Below are 22,022 nucleotides of genomic sequence, written 5' to 3'. Positions count from 1 at the left end.
TTGAACCATTTTTATATTTCCTGGGATATTTAAGGTGTACCCAAGTTGAGGTTCTTGTAGTCAGTGCAGCCGTGAATTCGGAGGTGGGTCTTTCTTATTGATTTTCAGTTTTCCCAAGGTATATTCCCTAGACTGGAAGTGGCCTTGGCTCTGTAGCTCTGTTGTTTACTTGTTTTAGGGAACACAATGCACTCCTCCAGTGAGGCAGTTGGCAATTTACATCCCGCACATCAGCATAGCAAGGCTCCCTGTTCTCCAGGGCCTGTCTTGCCTTTCTGGTTTTTACACATTTTGTGGATGTCCCTTTTGACCGGTGGGAAGTGATACTTCTTTGTAGTGCAGATTTGCATTGCCTGCTTACTTGCTTGGCCAAAAAGGGCGTATGCGTTTTCTCCTGAATATATTCAGGAGAAAACGCATACGCCCTTTTTGGCCAAGTGCATCATTGTCCAAGTTGTGCCCCTCTTCCTGTGCTTTACAGGCGATTCCAAGGTACCTCTTGAAATCTGTTTCCTGCTATTTTGCCTCGCTTTCAAGTCCGCCTCGTTGACTTCCCTCAACAGATTTTTGGACGATAGTTGTCCTTTATCACTCTGCCAGTTTGTGAATTGCTGTGCCCCTGAGCTCCATTTCTCAACTCGTTTTTTGGGAGCTGAACGCAAGTCCAAAATTTTGGATCATGTCCTATACTGGTTCCCGGTGGGTTCCTGAGACTTTGGTTAATTCTTCTTCCTGCCGGGAAATTAGAGTGACATGTGCCCGTCCAAATGCCTAACAGCTACTCTCTCATGGGTTCTCCCTCGTCCCTTCCATCCTCTGCCAAATTGGGAACCTGTGCAAACCAGGAGGTTAAAGGGCCTGTCTCTCCAAGTTGGGAGATTTATAGTAAGGCAGTTGGAAAGTCAAACTGGAGCACCAGGAGAGGGACTATTCGTTGAGTTTTAGAAACCTTTGGTATTCACAGTGTGTACATTCTCTAGGTTTCCTGTACATGTTATAGCTGTAGTAATATTCCCTTCAACCTGGAGAGTTGGGACCCATGGAATGGGGGCCATGCATTATTGCTTGAAAGGGTCTGCATTTGCTCACCCAATCTCACCAATCCTCTCAGTCCCATGGGTCCAGCCTTATGCCACATCCAGCTGTCATTGTAGATAGGGTCTTTCCAGGTTTTCTCAGACACCCTGAAGGAATTGAAAATAATTTCCCTGTTTTTTTGGTTTTGCTTTTGAAATTCCTTTTTATAGTGGGTTTGAGCTGATTCTCGCTGCCATGTTTATGCCACTCTAGACACACTTGATTCCCTTATGGAGTCATATCAATACATAGGTTTTAAGATTCTTACTAGTCAGATATATTCCTCTGCGGGAAATATGGGGTTTTGAGTCTCTTTCACTGAGGAAGGTGTAGGTCTTGTCTATTCCAAAGTTGGTTTTTGGAACGGTCCCTGTGCTTATATCAAACTCTGGTTTTATGCATCACCCCACCTCTCCTTCCCCTTTATGCAGGCATAAGAGTGTTTTCTAAATGTGAGACTCTGTTCTCTTTCCTAACTCAGTTCACGTGTAGCCATGTTTACAGGATCTTCATAAGTGATATCTTATGATAAGTTTCTTTTTCTGTGTGACTTATTTCACGTAGAATCATCGTACCTGAATCCACTCACTTTGCTGCTACTGGTCTTATGACATTGATTTCATGGCTGAGGGATATTCCATCGTACGTAAGTACCACAATGTTTTGAACCATTTTTATATTTCCTGGGATATTTAAGGTGTACCCAAGTTGAGGTTCTTATAGTCAGTGCAGCCCTAAATTTGGAGGTGGCTCTTTCTTATTGATTTTCAGTTTTCCCAAGGTATATTCCCTAGACTGGAAGTGGCCTTGGCTCTGTAGCTCTGTTGTTTACTTGTTTTAGGGAACACAATGCACTCCTCCAGTGAGGCAGTTGGCAATTTACATCCCGCCCATCAGCATAACAAGGCTCCCTGTTCTCCAGGGCCTGTCTTGCCTTTCAGGTTTTTACACATTTTGTGGATGTCCCTTTTGACCGGTGGGAAGTGATACTTCTTTGTAGTGCAGATTTGCATTGCCCGCTTGCTTGCTTGGCCAATAAGGGCGTATGCGTTTTCTCCTGAATATATTCAGGAGAAAATGCATATGCCCTTTTTGGCCAAGTGCACCATTGTCCAAGTTGTGCCCCTCTTCCTGTGCTTTACAGGCGATTCCAAGGTACCTCTTGAAATCTGTTTCCTGCTATTTTGCCTCGCTTTCAAGTCCACCTCGATGACTTCCCTCAACAGATTTTTGGACGATAGTTGTCCTTTATCACTCTGCCAGTTTGTGAATTGCTGTGCCCCTGAGCTACATTTCTCAACTCGTTTTTTGTGAGCTGAACGCAAGTCCAAAATTTTGGATCATGTCCTATACTGGTTCCCGGTGGGTGGCTGAGACTTTGGTTCATTCTTCTTCCTGCCGGGAAATTAGAGTGACATGTGCCCATCCAAATGCCTAACAGCTACTCTCTCATGGGTTCTCCCTCGTCCCTTCCATCCTCTGCCAAATTGGGAACCTGTGCAAACCAGGAGGTTAAAGGGCCTGTCTCTCCAAGTTGGGAGATTGATAGTAAGGGAGTTGGAAAGTTAAACTGGAGCACCAGGAGAGGGACTATTCGTTGAGTTGTAGAAACCTTTCGTATTCACAGTGTTTACATTCTCTAGGTTTCCTGTACATGTTATAGCTGTAGTAATATTCCCTTCAACCTGGAGAGTTGGGACCCATGGAATGGGGGCCATGCATTATTGCTTGAAAGGGTCTGCATTTGCTCACCCAATCTCACCAATCCTCTCTGTCCCAAGTGTCCAGCCTTATGCCACATCCAGCTGTCATTGTAGATAGGGTCTTTCCAGGTTTCCTCAGACACCCTGAAGGAATTGTAAAGAATTTCCCTGTTTTTTGGTTTTGCTTTTGAAATTCCTTTTTATAGTGGGTTTGAGCTGATTCTCGCTGCCATGTTAATGCACTCTAGACACACTTGATTCCCTTATGGAGACATATCAATACATAGGTTTTAAGATTCTTACTAGTCACATATATTCCTCTGTGGGAAATATGGGGTTTTGAGTCTCTTTCACTGAGGAAGGTGTAGGTCTTGTCTAATCCAAAGTTGGTTTTTGGAACGGTCCCTGTGCTTATATCAAACTCTGGTTTTATGCATCACCCCACCTCTCCATCCCCTTTAGGCAGGCATAAGAGTGTTTTCTAAATGTGAGACTCTGTTCTCTTTCCTAACTCAGTTCACGTGTAGCCATGTTTACAGGATCATCATAAGTGATATCTTATGATAAGTTTCTTTTTCTGTGTGACTTATTTCACTTAGAATCATCGTACCTGAATCCACTCACTTTGCTGCTACTGGTCTTATGACATTGATTTCATGGCTCAGGGATATTCCTTCGTACGTAAGTACCACAATGTTTTGAACCATTTTTATATTTCCTGGGATATTTAAGGTGTACCCAAGTTGAGTTTCTTGTAGTCAGTGCAGCCCTAAATTTGGAGGTAGCTCTTTCTTATTGATTTTCAGTTTTCCCAAAGTATATTCCCTAGACTGGAAGTGGCCTTGGCTCTGTAGCTCTGTTGTTTACTTGTTTTAGGGAACACAATGCACTCCTCCAGTGAGGCAGTTGGCAATTTACATCCCACCCATCAGCATAGCAAGGCTCCCTGTTCTGCAGGGCCTGTCTTGCCTTTCTGGTTTTTACACATTTTGTGGATGTCCCTTTTGACCTGTGGGAAGTGATACTTCTTTGTAGTGCAGATTTGCATTGCCTGCGTGCTTGCTTGGCCAAAAAGGGCGTATGCGTTTTCTCCTGAATATATTCAGGAGAAAACGCATACGCCCTTTTTGGCCAAGTGCATCATTGTCCAAGTTGTGCCCCTCTTCCTGTGCTTTACAGGCGATTCCAACGTACCTCTTGAAATCTGTTTCCTGCTATTTTGCCTCGCTTTCAAGTCCGCCTCGTTGACTTCCCTCAACAGATTTTTGGACGATAGTTGTCCTTTATCACTCTGCCAGTTTGTGAATTGCTGTGCCCCTGAGCTCCATTTCTCAACTCGTTTTTTGGGAGCTGAACGCAAGTCCAAAATTTTGGATCATGTCCTATACTGGTTCCCGGTGAGTGGCTGAGACTTTGGTTAATACTTCTTCCTTCCGGGAAATTAGAGTGACATGTGCCCGTCCAAATGCCTAACAGCTACTCTCTCATGGGTTCTCCCTCGTCCCTTCCATCCTCTGCCAAATTGGGAACCTGTGCAAACCAGGAGGTTAAAGGGCCTGTCTCTCCAAGTTGGGAGATTGATAGTAAGGCAGTTGGAAAGTCAAACTGGAGCACCAGGAGAGGGACTATTCATTGAGTTTTAGAAACCTTTCGTATTCACAGTGTGTACATTCTCTAGGTTTCCTGTACATGTTATAGCTGTAGTAATATTCCCTTCAACCTGGAGAGTTGGGACCCATGGAATGGGGGCCATGCATTATTGCTTGAAAGGGTCTGCATTTGCTCACCCAATCTCACCAATCCTCTCAGTCCCAAGTGTCCAGCCTTATGCCACATCCAGCTGTCATTGTAGATAGGGTCTTTCCAGGTTTCCTCAGACACCCTGAAGGAATTGTAAAGAATTTCCCTGTTTTTTGGTTTTGCTTTTGAAATTCCTTTTTATTGTGAGATTGAGCTGATTCTCGCTGCCATGTTTATGCCACTCTAGACACACTTGATTCCCTTATGGAGTCATATCAATACATAGGTTTTAAGATTCTTACTAGTCAGATATATTCTTCTGCGGGAAATATGGGGTTTTGAGTCTCTTTCACTGAGGAAGGTGTAGGTCTTGTCTATTCCAAAGTTGGTTTTTCGAACGGTCCCTGTGCTTATATCAAACTTTGATTTTATGCATCACCCCACCTCTCCATCCCCTTAATGCAGGCATAAGAGTGTTTTCTAAATGTGAGACTCTGTTCTCTTTCCTAACTCAGTTCACGTGTAGCCATGTTTACAGGATCTTCATAAGTGATATCTTATGATAAGTTTCTTTTTCTGTGTGACTTATTTCACTTAGAATCATCGTACCTGAATCCACTCACTTTGCTGCTACTGGTCTTATGACATTGATTTCATGGCTGAGGGATATTCCATCGTACGTAAGTACCACAATGTTTTGAACCATTTTTATATTTCCTGGGATATTTAAGGTGTACCCAAGTTGAGGTTCTTGTAGTCAGTGCAGCCCTGAATTCGGAGGTGGGTCTTTCTTATTGATTTTCAGTTTTCCCAAGGTATATTCCCTAGACTGGAAGTGGCCTTGGCTCTGTAGCTCTGTTGTTTACTTGTTTTAGGGAACACAATGCACTCCTCCAGTGAGGCAGTTGGCAATTTACATCCCGCCCATCAGCATAGCAAGGCTCCCTGTTCTCCAGGGCCTGTCTTGCCTTTCTGGTTTTTACACATTTTGTGGATGTCCCTTTTGACCGGTGGGAAGTGATACTTCTTTGTAGTGCAGATTTGCATTGCCTGCTTGCTTGCTTGGCCAAAAAGGGCGTATGCGTTTTCTCCTGAATATATTCAGGAGAAAACGCATACGCCCTTTTTGGCCAAGTGCATCATTGTCCAAGTTGTGCCCCTCTTCCTGTGCTTTACAGGCGATTCCAAGGTACCTCTTGAAATCTGTTTCCTGCTATTTTGCCTCGCTTTCAAGTCCGCCTCGTTGATTCCCTCAACAGATTTTTGGAGGATAGTTGTCCTTTATCATTCTGCCAGTTTGTGAATTGCTGTGCCCCTGAGCTCCATTTCTCAACTCGTTTTTTGTGAGCTGAACGCAAGTCCAAAATTTTGGATCATGTCCTATACTGGTTCCCGGTGGGTGGCTGAGACTTTGGTTAATTCTTCTTCCTGCCGGGAAATTAGAGTGACATGTGCCCGTCCAAATGCCTAACAGCTACTCTCTCATGGGTTCTCCCTCGTCCCTTCCATCCTCTGCCAAATTGGGAACCTGTGCAAACCAGGAGGTTAAAGGGCCTGTCTCTCCAAGTTGGGAGATTGATAGTAAGGCAGTTGGAAAGTCAAACTGGAGCACCAGCAGAGGGACTATTCGTTGAGTTTTAGAAACCTTTCGTATTCACAGTGTGTACATACTCTAGGTTTCCTGTACATGTTATAGCTGTTGTAATATTCCCTTCAACCTGGAGATTTGGGACCCATGGAATGGGGGCCATGCATTATTGCTTGAAAGAGTCTGCATTTGCTCACCCAATCTCACCAATCCTCTCAGTCCCAAGTGTCCAGCCTTATGCCACATCCAGCTGTCATTGTAGATAGGGTCTTTCCAGGTTTCCTCAGACACCCTGAAAGAAGTGTAAAGAATTTCCCTGTTTTTTGGTTTTGCTTTTGAAATTCCTTTTTATAGTGGGTTTGCGCTGATTCTCGCTGCCATATTTATGGCACTCTAGACACACTTGATTCCCTTATGGAGTCATATCAATACATAGGTTTTAAGATTCTTACTAGTCAGATATATTCCTCTGCGGGAAATATGGGGTTTTGAGTCTCTTTCACTGAGGAAGGTGTAGGTCTTGTCTATTCCAAAGTTGGTTTTGGAAACGGTCCCTGTGCTTATATCAAACTCTGGTTTTATGCATCACCCCACCTCTCCTTCCCCTTTATGCTGGCATAAGAGTGTTTTCTAAATGTGAGACTCTGTTCTCTTTCCTAACTCAGTTCACGTGTAGCCATGTTTACAGGATCTTCATAAGTGATATCTTATGATAAGTTTCTTTTTCTGTGTGACTTATTTCACTTAGAATCATCGTACCTGAATCCACTCACTTTGCTGCTACTGGTCTTATGACATTGATTTCATGGCTGAGGGATATTCCATCGTACGTAAGTACCACAATGTTTTGAACCATTTTTATATTTCCTGGGATATTTAAGGTGTACCCAAGTTGAGGTTCTTGTAGTCAGTGCAGCCCTGAATTCGGAGGTGGGTCTTTCTTATTGATTTTCAGTTTTCCCAAGGTATATTCCCTAGACTGGAAGTGGCCTTGGCTCTGTAGCTCTGTTGTTTACTTGTTTTAGGGTACACAATGCACTCCTCCAGTGAGGCAGTTGGCAGTTTACATCCTGCCCATCAGCATAGCAAGGCTCCCTGTTCTCCAGGCCCTGTCTTGCCTTTCTGGTTTTTACACATTTTGTGGATGTCCCTTTTGACCGGTGGGAAGTGATACTTCTTTGTAGTGCAGATTTGCATTTCCTGCTTGCTTGCTTGGCCAAAAAAGGCGTATGCGTTTTCTCCTGAATATATTCAGGAGAAAACGCATACGCCCTTTTTGGCCAAGTGCATCATTGTCCAAGTTGTGCCCCTCTTCCTGTGCTTTACAGGCGATTCCAACGTACCTCTTGAAATCTGTTTCCTGCTATTTTGCCTCGCTTTCAAGTCCGCCTCGTTGACTTCCCTCAACAGATTTTTGGACGATAGTTGTCCTTTATCACTCTGCCAGTTTGTGAATTGCTGTGCCCCTGAGCTCCATTTCTCAACTCGTTTTTTGGGAGCTGAACGCCACTCCAAAATTTTGGATCATGTCCTATACTGGTTCCCGGTGGGTGGCTGAGACTTTGGTTAATTCTTCTTCCTGCCGGGAAATTAGAGTGACATGTGCCCTTCCAAATGCCTAACAGCTACTCTCTCATGGGTTCTCCCTCGTCCCTTCCATCCTCTGCCAATTTGGGAACCTGTGCAAACCAGGGGGTTAAAGGGCCTGTCTCTCCAAGTTGGGAGATTGATAGTAAGGCAGTTGGAAAGTCAAACTGGAGCACCAGGAGAGGGACTATTCGTTGAGTTTTAGAAACCTTTCGTATTCACAGTGTGTACATTCTCTAGGTTTCCTGTACATGTTATAGCTGTAGTAATATTCCCTTCAACCTGGAGAGTTGGGACCCATGGAATGGGGGCCATGCATTATTGCTTGAAAGGGTCTGCATTTGCTCACCCAATCTCACCAATCCTCTCAGTCCCAAGTGTCCAGCCTTATGCCACATCCAGCTGTCATTGTAGATAGGGTCTTTCCAGGTTTCCTCAGACACCCTGAAAGAAGTGTAAAGAATTTCCCTGTTTTTTGGTTTTGCTTTTGAAATTCCTTTTTAGAGTGGGTTTGAGCTGATTCTCGCTGCCATGTTTATGCCACTCTAGACACACTTGATTCCCTTATGGAGACATATCAATACATAGGTTTTTAGATTCTTCTAGTCAGATATATTCCTCTGTGGGAAATATGGGGTTTTGAGTCTCTTTCACTGAGGAAGTGTAGGTCTTGTCTATTCCAAAGTTGGTTTTGGAAACGGTCCCTGTGCTTATATCAAACTCTGGTTTTATGCATCACCCAACCTCTCCTTTCCCTTTATGCAGGCATAAGAGTGTTTTCTAAATGTGAGACTCTGTTCTCTTTCCTAACTCAGTTAACGTGTAGCCATGTTTACAGGATCTTCATAAGTGATATCTTATGATGTTTCTTTTTCTGTGTGACTTATTTCACTTAGATTCATCGTACCTGAATGCACTCACTTTGCTGCTACTGGTCTTATGACATTGATTTCATGGCTGAGGGATATTCCATCATACGTAAGTACCACAATGTTTTGAACCATTTTTATATTTCCTGGGATATTTAAGGTGTACCCAAGTTGAGGTTCTTGTAGTCAGTGCAGCCCTAAATTTGGAGGTGGCTCTTTCTTATTGATTTTCAGTTTTCCCAAGGTATATTCCCTAGACTGGAAGTGGCCTTGGCTCTGTAGCTCTGTTGTTTACTTGTTTTAGGGAACACAATGCACTCCTCCAGTGAGGCAGTTGGCAATTTACATCCCGCCCATCAGCATAACAAGGCTCCCTGTTCTCCAGGGCCTGTCTTGCCTTTCTGGTTTTTACACATTTTGTGGATGTCCCTTTTGACCGGTGGGAAGTGATACTTCTTTGTAGTGCAGATTTGCATTGCCTGCTTGCTTGCTTGGCCAAAAAGGGCGTATGCGTTTTCTCCTGAATATATTCAGGAGAAAACGCATACGCCCTTTTTGGCCAAGTGCATCATTGTCCAAGTTGTGCCCCTCTTCCTGTGCTTTACAGGCGATTCCAACATACCTCTTGAAATCTGTTTCCTGCTATTTTGCCTCGCTTTCAAGTCCGCCTCGTTGACTTCCCTCAACAGATTTTTGGACGATAGTTGTCCTTTATCACTCTGCCAGTTTGTGAATTGCTGTGCCCCTGAGCTCCATTTCTCAACTCTTTTTTTGGGAGCTGAACGCAAGTCCAAAATTTTGGATCATGTCCTATACTGGTTCCCGGTGGGTGGCTGAGACTTTGGTTAATTCTTCTTCCTGCCGGGAAATTAGAGTGACATGTGCCCATCCAAATGCCTAACAGCTACTCTCTCATGGGTTCTCCCTCGTCCCTTCCATCCTCTGCCAAATTGGGAACCTGTGCAAACCAGGAGGTTAAAGGGCCTGTCTCTCCAAGTTGGGAGATTGATAGTAAGGCAGTTGGAAAGTCAAACTGGAGCACCAGGAGAGGGACTATTCGTTGAGTTTTAGAAACGTTTGTATTCACAGTGTGTACATTCTCTAGGTTTCCTGTACATGTTATAGCTGTAGTAATATTCCCTTGAACCTGGAGAGTTGGGACCCATGGAATGGGGGCCATGCATTATTGCTTGAAAGGGTCTGCATTTGCTCACCCAATCTCACCAATCCTCTCAGTCCCAAGTGTCCAGCCTTATGCCACATCCAGCTGTCATTGTAGATAGGGTCTTTCCAGGTTTCCTCAGACACCCTGAAGGAATTGTAAAGAATTTCCCTGTTTTTTGGTTTTGCTTTTGAAATTCCTTTTTATACTGAGTTTGAGCTGATTCTCGCTGCCATGTTTATGCCACTCTAGACACACTTGATTCCCTTATGGAGACATATCAATACATAGGTTTTAAGATTCTTACTAGTCAGATATATTCCTCTGCGGGAAATATGGGGTTTTGAGTCTCTTTCACTGAGGAAGGTGTAGGTCTTGTCTATTCCAAAGTTGGTTTTGGAAACGGTACCTGTGCTTATATCAAACTCTGGTTTTATGCATCACCCCACCTCTCCTTCCCCTTTATGCAGGCATAAGAGTGTTTTCTAAATGTGAGACTCTGTTCTCTTTCCTAACTCAGTTCACGTGTAGCCATGTTTACAGGATCTTCATAAGTGATATCTTATGATAAGTTTCTTTTTCTGTGTGACTTATTTCACTTAGAATCATCGTACCTGAATCCACTCACTTTGCTGCTACTGGTCTTATGACATTGATTTCATGGCTGAGGGATATTCCATCGTACGTAAGTACCACAATGTTTTGAACCATTTTTATATTTCCTGGGATATTTAAGGTGTACCCAAGTTGAGGTTCTTGTAGTCAGTGCAGCCGTGAATTCGGAGGTGGGTCTTTCTTATTGATTTTCAGTTTTCCCAAGGTATATTCCCTAGACTGGAAGTGGCCTTGGCTCTGTAGCTCTGTTGTTTACTTGTTTTAGGGAACACAATGCACTCCTCCAGTGAGGCAGTTGGCAATTTACATCCCGCACATCAGCATAGCAAGGCTCCCTGTTCTCCAGGGCCTGTCTTGCCTTTCTGGTTTTTACACATTTTGTGGATGTCCCTTTTGACCGGTGGGAAGTGATACTTCTTTGTAGTGCAGATTTGCATTGCCTGCTTACTTGCTTGGCCAAAAAGGGCGTATGCGTTTTCTCCTGAATATATTCAGGAGAAAACGCATACGCCCTTTTTGGCCAAGTGCATCATTGTCCAAGTTGTGCCCCTCTTCCTGTGCTTTACAGGCGATTCCAAGGTACCTCTTGAAATCTGTTTCCTGCTATTTTGCCTCGCTTTCAAGTCCGCCTCGTTGACTTCCCTCAACAGATTTTTGGACGATAGTTGTCCTTTATCACTCTGCCAGTTTGTGAATTGCTGTGCCCCTGAGCTCCATTTCTCAACTCGTTTTTTGGGAGCTGAACGCAAGTCCAAAATTTTGGATCATGTCCTATACTGGTTCCCGGTGGGTTCCTGAGACTTTGGTTAATTCTTCTTCCTGCCGGGAAATTAGAGTGACATGTGCCCGTCCAAATGCCTAACAGCTACTCTCTCATGGGTTCTCCCTCGTCCCTTCCATCCTCTGCCAAATTGGGAACCTGTGCAAACCAGGAGGTTAAAGGGCCTGTCTCTCCAAGTTGGGAGATTTATAGTAAGGCAGTTGGAAAGTCAAACTGGAGCACCAGGAGAGGGACTATTCGTTGAGTTTTAGAAACCTTTGGTATTCACAGTGTGTACATTCTCTAGGTTTCCTGTACATGTTATAGCTGTAGTAATATTCCCTTCAACCTGGAGAGTTGGGACCCATGGAATGGGGGCCATGCATTATTGCTTGAAAGGGTCTGCATTTGCTCACCCAATCTCACCAATCCTCTCAGTCCCATGGGTCCAGCCTTATGCCACATCCAGCTGTCATTGTAGATAGGGTCTTTCCAGGTTTTCTCAGACACCCTGAAGGAATTGAAAATAATTTCCCTGTTTTTTTGGTTTTGCTTTTGAAATTCCTTTTTATAGTGGGTTTGAGCTGATTCTCGCTGCCATGTTTATGCCACTCTAGACACACTTGATTCCCTTATGGAGTCATATCAATACATAGGTTTTAAGATTCTTACTAGTCAGATATATTCCTCTGCGGGAAATATGGGGTTTTGAGTCTCTTTCACTGAGGAAGGTGTAGGTCTTGTCTATTCCAAAGTTGGTTTTTGGAACGGTCCCTGTGCTTATATCAAACTCTGGTTTTATGCATCACCCCACCTCTCCTTCCCCTTTATGCAGGCATAAGAGTGTTTTCTAAATGTGAGACTCTGTTCTCTTTCCTAACTCAGTTCACGTGTAGCCATGTTTACAGGATCTTCATAAGTGATATCTTATGATAAGTTTCTTTTTCTGTGTGACTTATTTCACGTAGAATCATCGTACCTGAATCCACTCACTTTGCTGCTACTGGTCTTATGACATTGATTTCATGGCTGAGGGATATTCCATCGTACGTAAGTACCACAATGTTTTGAACCATTTTTATATTTCCTGGGATATTTAAGGTGTACCCAAGTTGAGGTTCTTATAGTCAGTGCAGCCCTAAATTTGGAGGTGGCTCTTTCTTATTGATTTTCAGTTTTCCCAAGGTATATTCCCTAGACTGGAAGTGGCCTTGGCTCTGTAGCTCTGTTGTTTACTTGTTTTAGGGAACACAATGCACTCCTCCAGTGAGGCAGTTGGCAATTTACATCCCGCCCATCAGCATAACAAGGCTCCCTGTTCTCCAGGGCCTGTCTTGCCTTTCAGGTTTTTACACATTTTGTGGATGTCCCTTTTGACCGGTGGGAAGTGATACTTCTTTGTAGTGCAGATTTGCATTGCCCGCTTGCTTGCTTGGCCAATAAGGGCGTATGCGTTTTCTCCTGAATATATTCAGGAGAAAATGCATATGCCCTTTTTGGCCAAGTGCACCATTGTCCAAGTTGTGCCCCTCTTCCTGTGCTTTACAGGCGATTCCAAGGTACCTCTTGAAATCTGTTTCCTGCTATTTTGCCTCGCTTTCAAGTCCACCTCGATGACTTCCCTCAACAGATTTTTGGACGATAGTTGTCCTTTATCACTCTGCCAGTTTGTGAATTGCTGTGCCCCTGAGCTACATTTCTCAACTCGTTTTTTGTGAGCTGAACGCAAGTCCAAAATTTTGGATCATGTCCTATACTGGTTCCCGGTGGGTGGCTGAGACTTTGGTTCATTCTTCTTCCTGCCGGGAAATTAGAGTGACATGTGCCCATCCAAATGCCTAACAGCTACTCTCTCATGGGTTCTCCCTCGTCCCTTCCATCCTCTGCCAAATTGGGAACCTGTGCAAACCAGGAGGTTAAAGGGCCTGTCTCTCCAAGTTGGGAGATTGATAGTAAGGGAGTTGGAAAGTTAAACTGGAGCACCAGGAGAGGGACTATTCGTTGAGTTGTAGAAACCTTTCGTATTCACAGTGTTTACATTCTCTAGGTTTCCTGTACATGTTATAGCTGTAGTAATATTCCCTTCAACCTGGAGAGTTGGGACCCATGGAATGGGGGCCATGCATTATTGCTTGAAAGGGTCTGCATTTGCTCACCCAATCTCACCAATCCTCTCTGTCCCAAGTGTCCAGCCTTATGCCACATCCAGCTGTCATTGTAGATAGGGTCTTTCCAGGTTTCCTCAGACACCCTGAAGGAATTGTAAAGAATTTCCCTGTTTTTTGGTTTTGCTTTTGAAATTCCTTTTTATAGTGGGTTTGAGCTGATTCTCGCTGCCATGTTAATGCACTCTAGACACACTTGATTCCCTTATGGAGACATATCAATACATAGGTTTTAAGATTCTTACTAGTCACATATATTCCTCTGTGGGAAATATGGGGTTTTGAGTCTCTTTCACTGAGGAAGGTGTAGGTCTTGTCTAATCCAAAGTTGGTTTTTGGAACGGTCCCTGTGCTTATATCAAACTCTGGTTTTATGCATCACCCCACCTCTCCATCCCCTTTAGGCAGGCATAAGAGTGTTTTCTAAATGTGAGACTCTGTTCTCTTTCCTAACTCAGTTCACGTGTAGCCATGTTTACAGGATCATCATAAGTGATATCTTATGATAAGTTTCTTTTTCTGTGTGACTTATTTCACTTAGAATCATCGTACCTGAATCCACTCACTTTGCTGCTACTGGTCTTATGACATTGATTTCATGGCTCAGGGATATTCCTTCGTACGTAAGTACCACAATGTTTTGAACCATTTTTATATTTCCTGGGATATTTAAGGTGTACCCAAGTTGAGTTTCTTGTAGTCAGTGCAGCCCTAAATTTGGAGGTAGCTCTTTCTTATTGATTTTCAGTTTTCCCAAAGTATATTCCCTAGACTGGAAGTGGCCTTGGCTCTGTAGCTCTGTTGTTTACTTGTTTTAGGGAACACAATGCACTCCTCCATTGAAGCAGTTGGCAATTTACATCCCGCCCATCAGCATAACAAGGCTCCTTGTTCTCCAGGGCCTGTCTTGCCTTTCTGGTTTTTACACATTTTGTGGATGTCCCTTTTGACCGGTGGGAAGTGATACTTCTTTGTAGTGCAGATTTGCATTGCCCGCTTGCTTGCTTGGCCAAAAAGGGCGTATGCGTTTTCTCCTGAATATATTCAGGAGAAAACGCATACGCCCTTTTTGGCCAAGTGCATCATTGTCCAAGTTGTGCCCCTCTTCCTGTGCTTTACAGGCGATTCCAAGGTACCTCTTGAAATCTGTTTCCTGCTATTTTGCCTCGCTTTCAAGTCCGCCTCGTTGACTTCCCTCAACAGATTTTTGGACGATAGTTGTCCTTTATCACTCTGCCAGTTTGTGAATTGCTGTGCACCTGAGCTTCATTTCTCAACTCGTTTTTTGTGAGCTGAACGCAAGTCCAAATTTTGGATCATGTCCTATACTGGTTCCCGGTGGGTGGCTGAGACTTTGGTTAATTCTTCTTCCTGCCGGGAAATTAGAGTGACATGTGCCCGTCCAAATGCCTAACAGCTACTCTCTCATGGGTTCTCCCTCGTCCCTTCCATCCTCTGCCAAATTGGGAACCTGTGCAAACCAGGAGGTTAAAGGGCGTGTCTCTCCAAGTTGGGAGATTGATAGTAAGGCAGTTGGAAAGTCAAACTGGAGCACCAGGAGAGGGACTATTCGTTGAGTTTTAGAAACCTTTGGTATTCACAGTGTGTACATTCTCTAGGTTTCCTGTACATGTTATAGCTGTAGTAATATTCCCTTCAACCTGGAGAGTTGGGACCCATGGAATGGGGGCCATGCATTATTGCTTGAAAGGGTCTGCATTTGCTCACCCAATCTCACCAATCCTCTCAGTCCCATGGGTCCAGCCTAATGCCACATCCAGCTGTCATTGTAGATAGGGTCTTTCCAGGTTTTCTCAGACACCCTGAAGGAATTGAAAAGAATTTCCCTGTTTTTTTGGTTTTGCTTTTGAAATTCCTTTTTATAGTGGGTTTGAGCTGATTCTCGCTGCCATGTTTATGCCACTCTAGACACACTTGATTCCCTTATGGAGTCATATCAATACATAGGTTTTAAGATTCTTACTAGTCAGATATATTCCTCTGCGGGAAATATGGGGTTTTGAGTCTCTTTCACTGAGGAAGGTGTAGGTCTTGTCTATTCCAAAGTTGGTTTTTCGAACGGTCCCTGTGCTTATGTCAAACTCTGGTTTTATGCATCACCCCACCTCTCCTTCCCCTTTATGCAGGCATAAGAGTGTTTTCTAAATGTGAGACTCTGTTCTCTTTCCTAACTCAGTTCACGTGTCGCCATGTTTACAGGATCTTCATAAGTGATATCTTATGATAAGTTTCTTTTTCTGTGTGACTTATTTCACTTAGAATCATCGTACCTGAATCCACTCACTTTGCTGCTACTGGTCTTATGACATTGATTTCATCGCTGAGGGATATTCCATCGTACGTAAGTACCACAATGTTTTGAACCATTTTTATATTTCCTGGGATATTTAAGGTGTACCCAAGTTGAGATTCTCGTAGTCAGTGCAGCCCTAAATTTGGAGTTGGCTCTTTCTTATTGATTTTCAGTTTTCCCAAGGTATATTCCCTAGACTGGAAGTGGCCTTGGCTCTGTAGCTCTGTTGTTTACTTGTTTTAGGGAACACAATGCACTCCTCCAGTGAGGCAGTTGGCAATTTACATCCCGCCCATCAGCATAACAAGGCTCCCTGTTCTCCAGGGCCTGTCTTGCCTTTCAGGTTTTTACACATTTTGTGGATGTCCCTTTTGACCGGTGGGAAGTGATACTTCTTTGTAGTGCAGATTTGCATTGCCCGCTTGCTTGCTTGGCCAAAAAGGGCGTATGCGTTTTCTCCTGAATATATTCAGGAGAAAACGCATATGCCCTTTTTGGCCAAGTGCACCATTGTCCAAGTTGTGCCCCTCTTCCTGTGCTTTACAGGCGATTCCAAGGTACCTCTTGAAATCTGTTTCCTGCTATTTTGCCTCGCTTTCAAGTCCGCCTCGATGACTTCCCTCAACAGATTTTTGGACGATAGTTGTCCTTTATCACTCTGCCAGTTTGTGAATTGCTGTGCCCCTGAGCTCCATTTCTCAACTCGTTTTTTGTGAGCTGAACGCAAGTCCAAAATTTTGGATCATGTCCTATACTGGTTCCCGGTGGGTGGCTGAGACTTTGGTTCATTCTTCTTCCTGCCGGGAAATTAGAGTGACATGTGCCCATCCAAATTCCTAACAGCTACTCTCTCATGGGTTCTCCCTCGTCCCTTCCATCCTCTGCCAAATTGGGAACCTGTGCAAACCAGGAGGTTAAAGGGCCTGTCTCTCCAAGTTGGGAGATTGATAGTAAGGGAGTTGGAAAATCAAACTGGAGCACCAGGAGAGGGACTATTCGTTGAGTTGTAGAAACCTTTCGTATTCACAGTGTGTACATTCTCTAGGTTTCCTGTACATGTTATAGCTGTAGTAATATTCCCTTGAACCTGGAGAGTTGGGACCCATGGAATGGGGGCCATGCATTATTGCTTGAAAGGGTCTGCATTTGCTCACCCAATCTCACCAATCCTCTCTGTCCCAAGTGTCCAGCCTTATGCCACATCCAGCTGTCATTGTAGATAGGGTCTTTCCAGGTTTCCTCAGACACCCTGAAGGAATTGTAAAGAATTTCCCTGTTTTTTGGTTTTGCTTTTGAAATTCCTTTTTATAGTGGGTTTGAGCTGATTCTCGCTGCCATGTTAATGCACTCTAGACACACTTGATTCCCTTATGGAGACATATCAATACATATGTTTTAAGATTCTTACTAGTCACATATATTCCTCTGTGGGAAATACGGGGTTTTGAGTCTCTTTCACTGAGGAAGGTGTAGGTCTTGTCTATTCCAAAGTTGGTTTTTGGAACGGTCCCTGTGCTTATATCAAACTCTGGTTTTATGCATCACCCCACCTCTCCATCCCCTTTATGCAGGCATAAGAGTGTTTTCTAAATGTGAGACTCTGTTCTCTTTCCTAACTCAGTTCACGTGTAGCCATGTTTACAGGATCTTCATAAGTGATATCTTATGATAAGTTTCTTTTTCTGTGTGACTTATTTCACTTAGAATCATCGTACCTGAATCCACTCACTTTGCTGCTACTGGTCTTATGACATTGATTTCATCGCTGAGGGATATTCCATCGTACGTAAGTACCACAATGTTTTGAACCATTTTTATATTTCCTGGGATATTTAAGGTGTACCCAAGTTGAGGTTCTTGTAGTCAGTGCAGCCCTAAATTTGGAGGTGGCTCTTTCTTATTGATTTTCAGTTTTCCCAAGGTATATTCCCTAGACTGGAAGTGGCCTTGGCTCTGTAGCTCTGTTGTTTACTTGTTTTAGGGAACACAATGCACTCCTCCAGTGAGGCAGTTGGCAATTTACATACCGCCCATCAGCATAACAAGGCTCCGTGTTCTCCAGGGCCTGTCTTGCCTTTCTGGTTTTTACACATTTTGTGGATGTCCCTTTTGACCGGTGGGAAGTGATACTTCTTTGTAGCGCAGATTTGCATTGCCCGCTTGCTTGCTTGGCCAAAAAGGGCGTATGCGTTTTCTCCTGAATATATTCAGGAGAAAACGCATACGCCCTTTTTGGCCAAGTGCATCATTGTCCAAGTTGTGCCCCTCTTCCTGTGCTTTACAGGCGATTCCAACGTACCTCTTGAAATCTGTTTCCTGCTATTTTGCCTCGCTTTCAAGTCCGCCTCGTTGACTTCCCTCAACAGATTTTTGGACGATAGTTGTCCTTTATCACTCTGCCAGTTTGTGAATTGCTGTGCACCTGAGCTTCATTTCTCAACTCGTTTTTTGTGAGCTGAACGCAAGTCCAAAATTTTGGATCATGTCCTATACTGGTTCCCGGTGGGTGGCTGAGACTTTGGTTAATTCTTCTTCCTGCCGGGAAATTAGAGTGACATGTGCCCGTCCAAATGCCTAACAGCTACTCTCTCATGGGTTCTCCCTCGTCCCTTCCATCCTCTGCCAAATTGGGAACCTGTGCAAACCAGGAGGTTAAACGGCCTGTCTCTCCAGGTTGGGAGATTGATAGTAAGGGAGTTGGAAAGTCAAACTGGAGCACCAGGAGAGGGACTATTCGTTGAGTTGTAGAAACCTTTCGTATTCACAGTGTGTACATTCTCTAGGTTTCCTGTACATGTTATAGCTGTAGTAATATTCCCTTGAACCTGGAGAGTTGGGACCCATGGAATGGGGGCCATGCATTATTGCTTGAAAGGGTCTGCATTTGCTCACCCAATCTCACCAATCCTTTCTGTCCCAAGTGTCCAGCCTTATGCCACATCCAGCTGTCATTGTAGATAGGGTCTTTCCAGGTTTCCTCAGACACCCTGAAGGAATTGTAAAGAATTTCCCTGTTTATTGGTTTTGCTTTTGAAATTCCTTTTTATAGTGGGTTTGAGCTGATTCTCGCTGCCATGTTAATGCACTCTAGACACACTTGATTCCCTTATGGAGACATATCAATACATATGTTTTAAGATTCTTACTAGTCACATATATTCCTCTGTGGGAAATATGGGGTTTTGAGTCTCTTTCACTGAGGAAGGTGTAGGTCTTGTCTATTCCAAAGTTGGTTTTTGGAACGGTCCCTGTGCTTATATCAAACTCTGGTTTTATGCATCACCCCACCTCTCCATCCCCTTTATGCAGGCATAAGAGTGTTTTCTAAATGTGAGACTCTGTTCTCTTTCCTAACTCAGTTCACGTGTAGCCATGTTTACAGGATCTTCATAAGTGATATCTTATGATAAGTTTCTTTTTCTGTGTGACTTATTTCACTTAGAATCATCGTACCTGAATCCACTCACTTTGCTGCTACTGGTCTTATGACATTGATTTCATCGCTGAGGGATATTCCATCGTACGTAAGTACCACAATGTTTTGAACCATTTTTATATTTCCTGGGATATTTAAGGTGTACCCAAGTTGAGGTTCTTGTAGTCAGTGCAGCCCTAAATTTGGAGGTGGCTCTTTCTTATTGATTTTCAGTTTTCCCAAGGTATATTCCCTAGACTGGAAGTGGCCTTGGCTCTGTAGCTCTGTTGTTTACTTGTTTTAGGGAACACAATGCACTCCTCCAGTGAGGCAGTTGGCAATTTACATACCGCCCATCAGCATAACAAGGCTCCCTGTTCTCCAGGGCCTGTCTTGCCTTTCTGGTTTTTACACATTTTGTGGATGTCCCTTTTGACCGGTGGGAAGTGATACTTCTTTGTAGCGCAGATTTGCATTGCCCGCTTGCTTGCTTGGCCAAAAAGGGCGTATGCGTTTTCTCCTGAATATATTCAGGAGAAAACGCATACGCCCTTTTTGGCCAAGTGCATCATTGTCCAAGTTGTGCCCCTCTTCCTGTGCTTTACAGGCGATTCCAACGTACCTCTTGAAATCTGTTTCCTGCTATTTTGCCTCGCTTTCAAGTCCGCCTCGTTGACTTCCCTCAACAGATTTTTGGACGATAGTTGTCCTTTATCACTCTGCCAGTTTGTGAATTGCTGTGCACCTGAGCTTCATTTCTCAACTCGTTTTTTGTGAGCTGAACACAAGTCCAAAATTTTGGATCATGTCCTATACTGGTTCCCGGTGGGTGGCTGAGACTTTGGTTAATTCTTCTTCCTGCCGGGAAATTAGAGTGACATGTGCCCGTCCAAATGCCTAACAGCTACTCTCTCATGGGTTCTCCCTCGTCCCTTCCATCCTCTGCCAAATTGGGAACCTGTGCAAACCAGGAGGTTAAAGGGCCTGTCTCTCCAAGTTGGGAGATTGATAGTAAGGCAGTTGGAAAGTCAAACTGGAGCACCAGGAGAGGGACTATTCGTTGAGTTTTAGAAACCTTTCGTATTCACAGTGTGTACATTCTCTAGGTTTCCTGTACATGTTATAGCTGTAGTAATATTCCCTTCAACCTGGAGAGTTGGGACCCATGGAATGGGGGCCATGCATTATTGCTTGAAAGGGTCTGCATTTGCTCACCCAATCTCACCAATCCTCTCAGTCCCATGGGTCCAGCCTTATGCCACATCCAGCTGTCATTGTAGATATGGTCTTTCCAGGTTTTCTCAGACACCCTGAAGGAATTGAAAAGAATTTCCCTGTTTTTTTGGTTTTGCTTTTGAAATTCCTTTTTATAGTGGGTTTGAGCTGATTCTCGCTGCCATGTTTATGCCACTCTAGACACACTTGATTCCCTTATGGAGTCATATCAATACATAGGTTTTAAGATTCTTACTAGTCAGATATATTCCTCTGCGGGAAATATGGGGTTTTGAGTCTCTTTCACTGAGGAAGGTGTAGGTCATGTCTATTCCAAAGTTGGTTTTTGGAACGGTCCCTGTGCTTATGTCAAACTCTGGTTTTATGCATCACCCCACCTCTCCTTCCCCTTTATGCAGGCATAAGAGTGTTTTCTAAATGTGAGACTCTGTTCTCTTTCCTAACTCAGTTCACGTGTAGCCATGTTTACAGGATCTTCATAAGTGATATCTTATGATAAGTTTCTTTTTCTGTGTGACTTATTTCACTTAGAATCATCGTACCTGAATCCACTCACTTTGCTGCTACTGGTCTTATGACATTGATTTCATCGCTGAGGGATATTCCATCGTACGTAAGTACCACAATGTTTTGAACCATTTTTATATTTCCTGGGATATTTAAGGTGTACCCAAGTTGAGATTCTCGTAGTCAGCGCAGCCCTAAATTTGGAGTTGGCTCTTTCTTATTGATTTTCAGTTTTCCCAAGGTATATTCCCTAGACTGGAAGTGGCCTTGACTCTGTAGCTCTGTTGTTTACTTGTTTTAGGGAACACAATGCACTCCCCAGTGAGGCTGTTGGCAATTTACATCCCGCCCATCAGCATAACAAGGCTCCCTGTTCTCCAGGGCCTGTCTTGCCTTTCAGGTTTTTACACATTTTGTGGATGTCCCTTTTGACCGGTGGGAAGTGATACTTCTTTGTAGTGCAGATTTGCATTGCCCGCTTGCTTGCTTGGCCAAAAAGGGCGTATGCGTTTTCTCCTGAATATATTCAGGAGAAAACGCATATGCCCTTTTTGGCCAAGTGCACCATTGTCCAAGTTGTGCCCCTCTTCCTGTGCTTTACAGGCGATTCCAAGGTACCTCTTGAAATCTGTTTCCTGCTATTTTGCCTCGCTTTCAAGTCCGCCTCGATGACTTCCCTCAACAGATTTTTGGACGATAGTTGTCCTTTATCACTCTGCCAGTTTGTGAATTGCTGTGCCCCTGAGCTCCATTTCTCAACTCGTTTTTTGTGAGCATAACGCAAGTCCAAAATTTTGGATCATGTCCTATACTGGTTCCCGGTGGGTGGCTGAGACTTTGGTTAATTCTTCTTCCTGCCGGGAAATTAGAGTGACATGTGCCCATCCAAATGCCTAACAGCTACTCTCTCATGGGTTCTCCCTCGTCCCTTCCATCCTCTGCCAAATTGGGAACCTGTGCAAACCAGGAGGTTAAACGGCCTGTCTCTCCAAGTTGGGAGATTGATAGTAAGGGAGTTGGAAAGTCAAACTGGAGCACCAGGAGAGGGACTATTCGTTGAGTTGTAGAAACCTTTCGTATTCACAGTGTGTACATTCTCTAGGTTTCCTGTACATGTTATAGCTGTAGTAATATTCCCTTGAACCTGGAGAGTTGGGACCCATGGAATGGGCGCCATGCATTATTGCTTGAAAGGGTCTGCATTTGCTCACCCAATCTCACCAATCCTTTCTGTCCCAAGTGTCCAGCCTTATGCCACATCCAGCTGTCATTGTAGATAGGGTC

Source organism: Mesoplodon densirostris, unplaced genomic scaffold (genome assembly GCF_025265405.1).
Source record: "Mesoplodon densirostris isolate mMesDen1 unplaced genomic scaffold, mMesDen1 primary haplotype scaffold_44, whole genome shotgun sequence".
NCBI classification, from domain to species: domain Eukaryota; kingdom Metazoa; phylum Chordata; class Mammalia; order Artiodactyla; family Ziphiidae; genus Mesoplodon; species Mesoplodon densirostris.
The sequence above is the reverse complement of the archived record's forward strand: the minus strand, read 5'-3'. Positions refer to the sequence as shown.